The sequence below is a fragment of the Streptopelia decaocto genome (assembly GCF_964273445.1).
Source record: "Streptopelia decaocto genome assembly, chromosome: 1".
NCBI classification, from domain to species: Eukaryota; Metazoa; Chordata; class Aves; order Columbiformes; family Columbidae; genus Streptopelia; species Streptopelia decaocto.
This window is the reverse complement of record NC_138663.1, coordinates 40,277,372-40,291,423: the sequence shown is the minus strand read 5'-3', so window position 1 is coordinate 40,291,423 and position 14,052 is coordinate 40,277,372.

The window sequence follows — 14,052 nt, the reverse complement described above, 5'->3', positions numbered from 1 at the left end:
GGTGTCTGCATTTGTCTGCCTGTCTGTCCCTCTCTCTAATAACTTTTGAACCCACTGGCTGATTTCAAACAAGTTTGGCAGAAGCATAATTACACTCCTATAGATTTTGTGAAAATAAGTGGCCTGATAGCAAAAAGAGACCCTATCACAGTCCCCAATAAGGAAGCCCAACATTGGTTCATGCCTGATTAGATTTCAGATATTCCATAAAAGTCAAAACACTAATAAGTGCCTGATCTGTATGAAAAGCTTCAAATGAAGTTTAAGCCTAGACGCCCTAGTCCAGGGGTGTCAAACTCATTTTCACTGGGGGCCACATCAGCCTCACAGTTGCCTTCAAAGGGTCAAACGTGATTTTAGGACTGTGTAATGTAAAACATGTATAACGTATATACATGTTTTTTATATATATATATATATATATATATACACACATTACATTATTATACATACATTACATTATATATACATTACATGACATGTATATACATGTTATACATGTTTTACATGACATGTATATACATGTTTTATATATATACACATTACATTATTATATATACATTGCATTTCATATACATTACATGTATATACATGTTATACATGTTTTACATTACAAGTATATACATGAGTTGCCTTCAAAGGGTCAAACGTGATTTTAGGACTGTGCAATGTAAAACATGTATAACATGTATATACATGTTTTTTATATATATACACACACACATTACATTATTATACATACATTACATTATATATACATTACATGACATGTATATACATGTTATACATGTTTTACATTACATGTATATACATGTTTTATATATATATACACATTACATTATTATATATACATTACATTTCATATACATTACATGTATATACATGTTATACATGTTTTACATTACATGTATATATATACATGACCCTTTGAAGGCAACTGCGAGGCTGATGTGGCCCCCAGTGAAAATGAGTTTGACACCCCTGGACTAATCAATCAACCACAATATACAAATACACTTTGTTAGTTCCAGTGCTCACTAAACTACTGTTTTTTTTCTCTTGTACCAGAGGCTGCCATTCACCCCTGCTACTTGACATGTGGATAAATAAAACGTCTTTAATCCTAGGGGCTCTATTCATTCAGAGCCCCACAATGTAAGCCTTTGTGTTCAGCTAAGGCTCCCACATGAAAGCAACAGTAGGTTCACAAATATATGTTTAGTTTTATGTTTAAAAGCAAGCAAACATTTCCCACATCCAAGTAAAAACAGCAGAGATTTTTCAGTTTGTTGTGATGAAATGTTCAGCCCCCATCTCTCACTTTAAAAGACAAAGTGTTGTCTGTGTGTTGGTATGATAAGCAGGGTCAAGGAGCTGTGCAAAAGCTGAGAGAGACCCTTTCCCAATGCATGCACGTGTCCTGTGCCCCCTCCCCGTTCATTGCAGCAACACATTCCATCCAAGCGTATTTCTTATATGGAGTTTTTATAAGGTTTGATGATTCTGTCCCTTTTGATATACCCTGACCCTCTGGCTGACAGCCTCACCCCAAAGCCTGGTAAGAAGGACTGTGCAAACAAACCGCCCTCCCCGTCACAGAGGTAACCCAACCCTTCAGGAGCGGAGAAGAAGAAAAGTGGCAGGTGGGGTGGGGAGAAATACTTGTGCATGGCCCTGCTCCTCTGGGACGGAGGACTGAATTCCTGTTTCCACTCTTGGAGAGTGGTCAGTGTTGTTTCAGCTCAGGTTTTGCTCTCTGCCCTTAGCACTGGCTCCGGAGAAAGAAGAAATGGGAAGGCTGCTTTTAATCTCAGCTGATGCAGCTGCAAATCCATGCGGGAATGCACTATCAACCCTTTGATTTATTTTCTTCCTGGGGATTACTTGCTGGAGGGGCTGCGTGTGCATCAACAGGGTTGGGTCTCTTTGCTTTTCACCTTTGTTTGGGTGTCATCCCAGCCAAGTCCTGGTTAAGGTCTTGCTTACTTTTCTGGTCTGGTTCCAAAATGTTTTCCAAAGGATGTAAACTAACGTATCAGGAAATATTACCTCTTATTGTAACCTTCCCCCAGCCCCATTACCGTGTGTTAATTCTTCTGCCTTCAAACACTTCCCACGTATATTCTGGTTACTTGGGCCTAATTGTTTCACTTTCCTTTGCGAGGCAGTGCAGGTTGTGCATTAGATAAGGATATGCCACCTTGTATTTAGCATTAATTGTAACTGTGCTTGTCCTGAGCATACATCTCTCTTGCCAGTCCTTCCGGTATAATTCCGATCCCTAAATAGCCCACCTCATGATATATTCTTTGACAAATTTCCCAGCAGTGTTTTTCTTGTGAAATAAACTGCTACAAGCTCTTGTTGTAAATCTTTATATGCTCAGCTCTTTGGGAATAAAATCCTGATACCTTTCCCCTCACCTTCTTCTTATTTCTCCCAAGTGCAGTCAGCATCTACATGCAAAACAGGAGTAAAAACTGGCAGATATTAGAAAGTATAATTTTGTGATAAAATGGTTGAGAGTTGTATAGCAGAAGCCTTTTTTTTTTTTTTTGAGAGGGGTGGTATCTTCCAAAACAAAACAAAACAACATGATTTACCAAAATGTCTCTGATCAACCATATTACCTTTTTTTTTTTTTTTCCCCCCTCCATAACAAGTTGCAACTGGTTAAAAACGACTTTTGCGAAAAAAAGAGGATGGCTTAATGGATGGAGGATACAAGAGAGTGTTTTCCACTTCTCAGAGTCCCAGCTGCAGGTCAGCCTGAGGTGATGGGGCTTTGCCATGGTCTTGAAATGGAAAGGTAAATAAATAGGTGCCTGTGCCATTGTTGTTACTAAACACTACACTCCTTCCCTGTGCTGGCTGGCACCACAGCAAGACTCATAAAGGCTTGGTGGAGATTACGTCTCCCCAACTCTCTTCTCTGCAGCTGCGATCCAGGAGTTTGTGGGAAGACTATTACGTGCACAGCAAGCCGCGCTTTGCTGGTCCTGACTCTGAAATTGCACTTGCAAGGGCTGTGGGTGCATTAGTCATGTCCAAGTATTGGCAGAGCTAAAAAGCCTGAAACAAAGTGATTTCAGGGTGGAGAGGAAAAAGCGTTTGCCTTCACCGTTCTCCCTCCAGTGACCCAAAGAGCTGCAGGCGGTGGAAGGTAGGTGTGTCACTTGTGCAGCAGCAGTGACAGGCTGCAATTCAGGGGATGAAGAAATGCTTTCAGATGTTTCCTTTCTGTCATATTACACTGCCTCGGGGAGAAAACCTAGCTGCTGAATTGGAGAATTGCCGCAACTGAGTCAAGTGCTTCTGGCCTCCCACTCAGTTTTTCAGCTGTTGTTTCCATGTGAGAGTAAATAGCAGAGACTCCTCCGAAGAGAGAGCAGAAAGGAACAACTGTGTTCACGGGCTCATTTCTTGCAGCAAGGTATTTGCTGACTGAGCACACACAGAAAGGCCTTTAGCCATTTTCCCTGCCTGCTTTCATTCACCAGGCAACAGCTTGAGGCAGTTTCCTGCAAGAAATAGTGCTGACCCAGGTCTCTTGCTTAATCTTTCAACTCCCATATAGGCAAGGACTCAAATCTGGTTGCAGCTCAGAATTCAGATGAGCTACTCTGTGGGGCCTTGGCCGAGACATCTGCTCTGCCTCAGTTCCCCATCGTGAAATGAGGACAATACTGCTGTACTTCACTGGACTGCTGCGGGGAAGAGCTTCAGAAATAAAAACCCAAACCAACATCACATACCTTTACTTCAGTTTCTCCTGCAAGGAGCAGGGAGATTTAAAAAAAACCCAAAAAGACAGCTGTAGAGTCCCTTTGTATATGAGCCAAACCCTGAATGGAAGCTCTTGCTAAAGAAAATAGTGGGGAATAAGCAATGCAGTCTCTGAATAGGATGCTTAATTGCAGCTATAATTATGTAGCTCTCAAATCACAGTGTGTTTTATGGACAAAGGAACACCAGGAATGGGGGCGCTGAGGAGTTACGGCAGCAACAAGTTTACAGTATCGTGTACTTACCTGTGTACTGGGCACCCATCAGTGTGCATTGCTACCCACTCTTTGGAGAGAAAAATGCTCAGGTGAGAGTTGATGGGGAGAGGAGTGGAGCACATAGAGAAGGCTGGGGTGGGTGTCCCAGGCAGAGCAGGGAGGGATGGGGAGCAGCCTGGCAGGAAGCAGTTAAAGGGACAATCTTGATATGGTGGAGCAGGCTACCAGCCAGTGCCGCAAGATGAGGTGGGAGATGGAGTTACGTGCTGATTACAAGGATAAGATGTCCCAATGTTATGTGGTGGAAAAGAGAGAGTCAGCAGAAGGAATGCAAGAACGTGATATGTCCAAGACTGAACAAATTGATTTGAAAAGCTGCATAATCAGTGGAGGAGAGGAGAACAGGGGGAAGCCAATATGAGGCTCTGGTGTCCACAAAGTTCTGGCCATCCTGGGAGCTTAAAGAACAAAAAAAGGAAGCACTGTTTTCTATAAGGAGGGGGGAAAGAATAGAACTGTAAGGCTTGACTATGGGGAGAAGTTAGAAGTGGGCCCTAGACCACAAAAAGGGACAGGTAGAAGCAGCTCAGCCCCATAATAAATGCAAAATTGTGCGAAGGGAGCAGCATAGGAAAGAGAAAGGGAACCCTCTGAAGGCAGATGCAGAAGGCTGAAGTGTAGGCTTAGACCTGGAGATTTGTGATTCATGAACATGAAGAAATATACATCCAGATTTTAAGATATAGTAGAAGTGTATTTATTGGGTTTGGAAAATGCCTTTTACTGATTAGCATACATTGGCTTCTGATGTGTATTCAGCTTAAAAATATCCAGAGAGGCAACGTAAAGGAGAAGTCAGATGCTCATACCATATCAGAAGCACCTCTAGCTCCAGAAGATCCCTGCCATTCACTTGCTGGTGTTTCTGTCCAGCAACGCCATGGTGAAGGCAGATGGAATGGGTGCAAGTGACTCCCGTGAGTCAGAGAAAACAAATAAAAGGAGCCGACCAGACCTCCCTCCTGAAAGGCTGTTTCCAGAGAGACGTGTTGTAGGTGTGAAAACAAAACTTTACAGGAAGTTACGCTTGAAATCTGCTGTTTAATTTTTTGCCATACGAATCCAGAATTAAGGCCATTAAAAAAACATGTATCAGGTTACATCCCCCATCTCTGTTTTGGCTACTTTTTCTGTGGACAAATCATCCATCAGGTTGACTGATACACTGCACAGCAGCTTTTATCTCAGACTATAACATTGCTGCAAGCAGAGGTGCACTCTGACCACCCCAAAGCCACACAAGGGGTAACTAGCAGTGCCTACATTTTGATAAAGGAGACACCTCTACCTTGGACTTCAGTAGAGAAGAGCTTCTAAGTGAGCCAGCCTGAGGCATGGTGATGGTCTTGGTTCTGAGACAGTGTCACAGGGATGGTGACCCAGGCTGTCCCTCCCTGAGTCTACGACCACCTGAGTTCAGGCTTATAAGATTGTATTTTCTGATCAGCATTGGCAGAAAGGTCTGATTTTGAATTCTTCCAAAACGGAAAACCCAAATGCATAATGGACGTATGTTCCTCCAGTGCCTCTTTTTAGATCCATTTCTTTTGCAACTCAGTTAATAAAGATTTTGCTGCTCATTTTAAAATAAGTGGCATTTCTCTTAGGATGATTTATAGCTTTCAGTCTTAGAGGTTTAAAAATAATCAAATGGATTCTGAGCTAATCCAGATTCATAAACCATTCTTGTCTGTTAATATCTGAACACTTTGATCATCCTATTTTAGAGATTCTTTTCTCCAAAGTGGTATTTTTCAGACAGATTGTCTCCCACTACTCTTTATTTTGAGGATGCAGTAGGTTACCGAGCTGCACTGTCATGCAAAATGCTGAAGAGGAAGGAAGGGGGAGAAGATGCAGCAGAAATAGGCTGTGGTTCTGAGCTTGCCCACATTCCTTTTTCCCTGTCCTTCTGATGATAGAGAAGCCATAGATCTCTCCTTGTGTTTAGCCTATCCTCCTCACCTGCTCTTTTCTATTTGCCATGACATCCTTTTGTGGTATCTTCTAAACATATTCTCTTGATAGGGATCATGGGCATTTTTCCTTTTACTCTTCGAACAAGGCTGGCTCAGTAACATGTTTCTGCTTGTCAGACCCCCATACCTTCTTCCCCACCCTCCTGTATTTATTTCCTCCTGTTGGAGAAGCAGCTGCATCCCCTGGGGAAGAGTGCAGCCTGTGGCAGATCCCCAGCCCTCCCAGAGTATCTCTGCTCTGACAAGCAGGATGAGAGAGTCCAGTGTTCATGGCTGTGCTATTAGCTCTGCTATTAGCAGAGGAAGCAATGATTGGATTTTTTTTTTCCATGCTGAGAATTGACCTAAGCCACAGTAAGGCAGGAAATGCAATTAGGCAGTGGATGATCTTGGGAAGGACTGCAACTAATGGCTTAGCATTTTGTGTTTCTCACAAACATTTAATTTATTCTTCTACTCTTCTTGCAAGTTGTGTGTGGGATGTAGTGGGGTCATTTCATCCCCTCATGTAAGGTAATTGCCTCGTGATTCTCTTTCAACACTGCAGAGCAATGCAAATAGCAACTTACAGCTCAAGTAGCAATCATGCCAGTGCTTGGGCTAACACTGTGACAAGAGATATGAGGGAGGTACTGGTGGCCTTGGCCACTAGGTAGCATGGTGGCTTTCCAGGTAGGCTTCATCTGAAGGGCATTAGCTGCAGCAAAGCTCTTTTAAGCTCGAGGCTGAATCCACCATGTCAAGTCAACATCATAGCCTCTGTCCATCACCTCCAGGAAGCTTTGGCTGGCACTCAACATTGCAGAATGACAGACAGTCATGATACCCAAAGAAGAATGAGAAGTGCCATATGTGAGTCCCAGCATGGCAGACGAGGTAGGCCTGACATGTGGGATGAGAAATGGATAGGCTCCTGTTCTGGGTCTCCAGGACATGCAGCTATATACTGCCATGGGACTATACAGAAATGCTGAGGAATCAATTCAGTTGGCTGGAAGAGGGTGAGTTTGGACTGAGTTATTTGTCTGCAGCACTGGGTAACCTACTTTTATGAACACTGCCCTGCAAATAGGTTAGATCAGGGTGAGTCCCTGCCTTCATCTACTCATTGGCCTGCCAGTCCCTTTTGTACTGAGCTCATCTGCATTTTGAAGGTAAACACAAGGTACGCCCATGGTGACCTTTAGAACTAGAAGCCTTTACAGTTTGCATAACACTGCAGATATATATTCCATGATAACGAATAAGCTAAGGTAATTATGGAATAAATACTTGCCCCAAAGAGATACCCAGATGTGAATGATGGAGCACACTGCCAAACACGAAATACTTCTCAATGAGAGAAAAGCGTGCTGCAGACAGCCAGGGTTTTCGCAAGAGGAGGAAAGAAAGCCTAGCCCACATGAGCAGGCTCCAGTGGCAAGCTGAAAGAAGTTAGTGAGCCAGAAGGGGTGAGAAACAAAGTGAGGAGATGTTTAGCCACCATGCGAGGGCCCAAAGACAGGGGTTGTAAGAGATGATGAGAAATGCTACATTATCATAGTCATGTAAAAGGAAGAGGAGCTTGGAGCTTGACATCTATGGCTCCACTTTTGTCCCGATGTGCTACCTTTGGCAAATCTGTTCACCTTTGCCTGACTTCACTCTTGGCACTCTTGACTTGCAAATTCTTTGGAGTAAGACTATCATTTCTACAGGCACATGTAGTGCCTACTGCAACCAGGCTCTGAGCTCAGTCAACGATCTCTAGATCTATCTATCTAGATAGATCTCTAGATCTCTGTCATGAAGGACAGCAAAATCTGATGGAAGATGAACAGTTCTTTCATAGACTTGGACACAGGCAAGGCGTGTTCGTTAACAGGGACTGACAGCCTCTGCTGTGGGGATGAAGGAGGACAGGATGCTGGAGAAGGGAGGACAACACTGGCCATCAAAACCACAGTTTTCTCATGGCAGTGGGATAAGAGAAAGAGCAACGAAGAGAAAGAAATGTTAAAATCATGATACGTGGGTGGAGGTGAGGAAGAGACAAGCAATGGTTCAGTAGAAAAGGCAAGTGCTATTTTAGTCAGACTGGGCTAATTTCAGCTCTGATGTAACTCCATTTACGTCAGTTTTAGTCGGTTGAATTACACAAAAGATTAATTTAGGTCAGTGAGTTGAGATGAGGGTGAGTCAGCCCAAAATAAGTTTTGGGGTGTAAGGAACAGATGTGAAACACAGACCAGACGAAGAACTGGATCCATCCTAGATTTGGAGAAGGGAAGGTGGGGATGACAGAGGGCAAACAAGAGGTAGGAAAGGCAAACAGGCTCCCTGAACACTGCAGTGGCGTGGTTATTTACCACTTACTCCTTCTCGTGGTCCACCTCCCCTTGCCACTCTGCCAGGCAGCTCGCACACCCACATACCGTTCTCAATAAGAGATCATAACAATTAAGCTTTGGTTTTATTTTTTTGTGTTTAATCACAAAACATTCCAGGTTTAACCTGAAACAGACTTTGGATGAGGGTTCCACAGGGCAACAGCTGCATTTAGCAGGGAGAAGGGGTCTGATTTGCTCCTGGTACAGCTTCACTGGAGCTGATGGAAATGAATTTGTTCCATTAATTCTCTAGAGACATCATGAAAGCCAAATGAAACCAGACAGGGCCATTCTCAGGCTGACAAAAGCATCCACACCTTAACTCTCACCAGCCTGCCTGTGGCACACATGGAAAAAGCATCTAAAATACTTGACACCATCTTTAAGGTTTGCAGAGAAGTACCTCTCCACAACACATAGGAAATGAAAGAACGATGCCATTACACTTAAAGAAATGAAACCAAAAATAATTAGGAACACCTCTTGCTTCCTTCCCATGCCACTCTCTTTCTTTCCCTGCACACGCTTTCCATCAATTGTTTCTGATGCTTCTTTTAAATTGGTGTTTACTTTCTTGTAATTCCATGTACTGAGGTAATTTAACACCATGAATCCCTGAGGTTTCTTTTCTCTACTCTGTCCCCATTTGCCCTAGCTTTTACTTTCCCATTCAGTTTTTGTGTTTTTGTTCTTAGAAATCATGATTTTCAACTGTAGTATTTTCTTTTCATTCCCTTCATCTATAGCTTGGCCCTGTTCTCATTCCTCTCTTCTCTTGTCTCTTGTTCAGCATTAGCTTTAGTTGGGTGAAGAAGAAAGTCAGTAGGCCATAAGGTTAAAGATTAACTTTAACCTTCTCTTTCACACTTACCCCAAACTCAGCTCTCGCTGTTTCCCACCTTCCATAAATACTTGTTACTGCACAAGAAATAAATACCCACACAGTGCTCTCATCTCATATTCAATCACTATAATAAATACAAACTCTCTTCTGTAATATTCAATCATTATATTTAGTCTTAATATCATACTTTTCATCTGCAAACACCCACACAAGCACTGGTTAATTTGTCCTTACAACAGCCCTGCAAGGTTGGTAATTACGTGTTATTAGCTCCATTTTACACATAAGGAAACTCCAGAAGAAATTATGAAACTCCTAACAAGCACACATATCCACAAACCTAAACAGGCACTAACTATATCTTCAGCAAATGCACACATATACACAGTACTCTACATACATATTAGCGTACACTGAAAATAAGGGACCAGCAAGCTCACTGTAGGACAGGAGTGAGGTGCTCAACACATTACATCCACCAAAAAGGAAATATTTGAGAACATGAGATTGGCCTGGACAACAGAGGAGAGATGCAGGAAGTATGTTCCCTGTTTTCTGGGCAGCATTTCATGACATCCCTTGCCTGTGATGAGCAAGCATGCAAGGTGAACTCCTCCTTGCCCTCACGTACTTTTCCTGAAGCACCACCGAGTTGTGATTTCACGTTTGCAGTTTCAACGCTGGTGACTGCATTCACTCTATCAGCACTTGTTTCTGACAAGAAGTTGGGAAAACCCAGACGTGCACAACCCCCGAGTGAGCTCCTGACCTATCTAAATGCTAATTACCTCTTAGTGCTCTATCCCACTCGCTTTACTGCCTATCAAGATGTCAGGATGGGAAGATAAGAGACCTTCTGGACCGCAGGCAGCCACACACAAAACCATAGAAACACGGAAGAGACATTAGTGGGAAAGCCAAAGAACGAAAATGAAGACACGAGTAATTAACTTTGAGCTGGGATGTCAGCAGTCTGTGCCAGAGCATCCTGCGTGCAGCGGTTTCCCTCCACTGCGGGGACAGGACGCTCTGTTCCCATCCCACACGTCACTCCCCTGCAGCAGCCCTTGCACAGAAGAGGCTCCAGGGACTCTGCAAGATCTAGAATGGGGGGGGGTCTGTTTTGGAAGGTCAGATCTTCAACTGTATTTAGACATTGAATTCTCACTTCTGCAAGGGAGCTCCACTGCAACTAGATGCCATTAACATGAAGAAATTTGATGTGAAAATCAAGACATCCGTAAGGATTTGGGCCTTTGTGACTTCCCATGTCATTGTCCTCCATTCAGTGTGACACAGGGGCTCTCATGGACTTGGGAGTCATAGTTTAATGAAAACTACCCTCTTCCCCCTTTGTCAGTCCTCCTGTCTTATTTTTGGAACCTATCACACCCTCTCTTAGCACAGATATGTCCGGCCAAATGATTTCAATATTATCTTCCTTTCACTCCTGTGTTTTGGATGGTACTGGGGACAATACTATAGGACAGGGTTTGCCAAGATGAATGTATGTTGCTTATTCCATAAAAACTGACACATGGCCCCATGTCTTCTCTGTACCAATATAAATGTTGTTAAGTCTGATTCATTGCTAGAGTTTTCCCTTTTCCAGATTTTCTTAAAATCCTTTACTGGTTTTAGCTTTTCCAGACAGGGTTGTGTCCTCAATGTATTCTGTTTCCCATGTCAGTTTTCTGCATTTAATAATTTTTGCTTTAGAACAATTGTGGTGTCTTTTCCTCTTTCACCTATTTGGCATATGTTACTTTTTAAAATTTCTAATTGCTGTCTGAGCTCTGCCATTGAGCCAGCACACGCTGCTTCTTCCTAAAACACAGACATTGATGCCAAGGCTGAAACTTCACGGAGTTCTGCCAAACCTGCTGACTCTGGATCCCTGCATCACAGGGGTCCTCTTGTCTTCATCCCTTCTTAATTACAATCAGTCATTCATACCACAGGAGTGACCTAAACTTCCAGACTAGGTCATGACCTGAGTGTCTTTGTGCTGCACAGACAGGGAGAGAAGGACAGCCCTGTCTTACAAACTACAAGTTGACAAGGTGAGGCAAAATGATTGTGCCAGGTAAAAACTGTGGTTCTACATAGATCAGCGGTCTTTGCTTCAAAGACTCTCCTTTACCTGGTGCTCTCTTCCTGGGGCCTCCAGGATCAGGCTTCTAGCAGAGTACTTGTGCTGGCACAGCCACACCAGCCTCACAGCACATGGACCAGCTGCCCATGTCTGGAGGAGTCCAGCTCCCCTGTGCCCTGTTCACTGGATGTGGTGAAGCCACGCTGCTTCATTGGGAGCAAAGCCATGGGAGGGGAGAAGCACCAGGGAGCACTGATTTGCTCCTGCTTGCAAGGGCTTCCTACTTGCACAGTGGTGCTGCTGTAGGTCCTGTAGCACAAACAAGTCTTAAAACAGATTTCAGGCCAGGGAGGGAAATACTTCACTCATGTAGCATACACTGAGATGTTCAGATGAGTAAAAAATGCCTGCTGCTTTGTCCCTTACAGTAGTGACATCTCCTGCCTCATTACTTCTTTGTGCTACTCTTGTCTACTTGCCTGTATCCACCTCTTACCACCAGCTGGAAGCTGCACTAGTGCAGCACTACGTAGTGCCAGCACTACAAGGCCTTGGTCTGCGTTTAGCATTCTCAGGTGCTTATGTCAAGCTGAGAATAGGAGGGAAAAAAAAAAAAAAGAGAGCAAGCACACTAATGTCCATGATGGGTCTAATAAATGACATGTAAAGCAAATCTATGCGTTCTTGAGAGAGAAGGTGATGAGGATAGTGAAATTTAGGAACACCACAGAATGAATTCCAGGATCATAATGAAGCATTCAAGTGGGACATACAGGACGAAGGAATTAGAAGCTGCAATGATGAAAACAAGAGCTTCCAGCTCATGTGGGAGTGCAAAGGGAGACAGTGGCGGGATGCAAATAGGAGGTTGTTATGATTGCAGTGCTGAGCCAGCCAAGCCTTGCCTATGCTCGCAGGACGCATCCTATTAGAGAGAGTTTTGCACCCACTCTCTAAGTAACAGGATGCTCAACACGAATTTGAATTTTGTATGAAGAAAAGAGAGCTGCATTAAAAACGGGTTAGTCAGTCTTAGTTAACGCTCTCTGAACACGTTTGGTATACGGTAGTTTTCAGCCTCCTTGGGCACTGTCTTCCTCAAATGTTAGCTCTTCTTCACATGGGATAGTCATTTACACACATTCACAACATGGTAGTTTTTCACTGACTCCCCTGTGAGAGGAGACCAGACAGGTCTCCACCACACACAGTGTCCTCCCCTTCTGCTGTGTGGACTGTATGCATCCATGCAGGATGCTTGGCTTGACCACTTGCTGTAAAACAGTCATGCTGCCATCACCAGCTTGAGTTATTTACTGAGGTTAACTAGCTCGAAGTTAACCAGCTGTTTTTCCTAAATGACACATTTTCCCTGTACTAACATGGGTAGAAAAAAAAAACCCAACAAACAAACCAACAACCTTTTGCAGCAGCTTTTTCAATAAGCTGGAGGCTGCAGAAATAAGATTGAAACAATTAAGCATAATATGAAGAGTATGTTGAGAAGCACTTTGGAGCTGTGGTCAGCTTTGTCTGAGTCATGAGAAAAGAAAACCACGAGGCTTTGCCCATATTAGACTGCCTTACACAGGTAAATATAAAGATTCTTTAAATAGATGAAAGATGATAATTATAATTCCAAAGAGGAGTAAATCACTACCCACGCCCTTTGGCTCATTACCTGAAGATCTTATCAAATTAAATTATGATCTCTTTCTGGAATAATGAGGTAGAACCTCAGCCAGTAAAAATCAGAATAGCTCCGTAGACTTAAAACATACAACAGTCACTTAGACAAAGCTCAGTCCCACTCACCTGCTCAGATATCTTCTCAGGCGCCCCCCTTCTCCCCCAGTCACACTCAGACCCATGTGTGCCACAGCCACACACTCAGGCTAACACAGGCTGCTCTTCAGGGGCAGCTTGCTCTAGAGCCGGGGAAACCAGCACTTCAGAAAAACAGACTTCATATTTAAATGTTCACTACAAGGACAATAAACACCATCAGTCTCTTGTTAGTCATGGTTTGTCATCTTATAATGGCTGGCCTTCAATTCACTGAGAGAGCCAAAGGCTCCAGAAGACTGAAGGGACAGTTCTGACCACGTTTTATTGTTTCTCATAACCAAAACTGGTGTATTTCCCTGTGTAAATCTTGTATCCAGCTCTCCTACCAGCCTTGAGCTGGAACTACATGGTAGAGACCACAGCAAGCTTGCTACGCTGTTCAAGTGGTTATGAACCTTCTCTTTTAAATATGGATGTTTTATTTTTAGTCGGAACTTGTCTGAAGTCAGTGCAAACCACTCATTTTTGTGTCTTGAAGCCTTACCTTTTATTTTTAGAGTCCCAAATTCAAGATGTTTACAACTAGCATTCCAGAGTGCATTCTGCTCTGCAAGCGCTTGTGAAATTCCCATGCTCTTCAAGTCATGCACATTTTAAATGAGAATATGCAGCTGTCATTTTGGTCAGCTGATGCTGAGGATTGAAATTGGTAAGCACTGATTTGCTCTCCAACCTGATAAACATGACCGATAGCTGCACTCCACCCAGAAAGAGAAGCATCAGCAACAAGTGGCACTAATTTAGCTATTTCATGGGGCAGCAAGGTGCCTCTTGCTATTATATTTTTTTCTCCTGAAAACTGTTGTGCATAGCCCATTCTCCTCAGAGGTAATATTGACAATAACTTGAACGA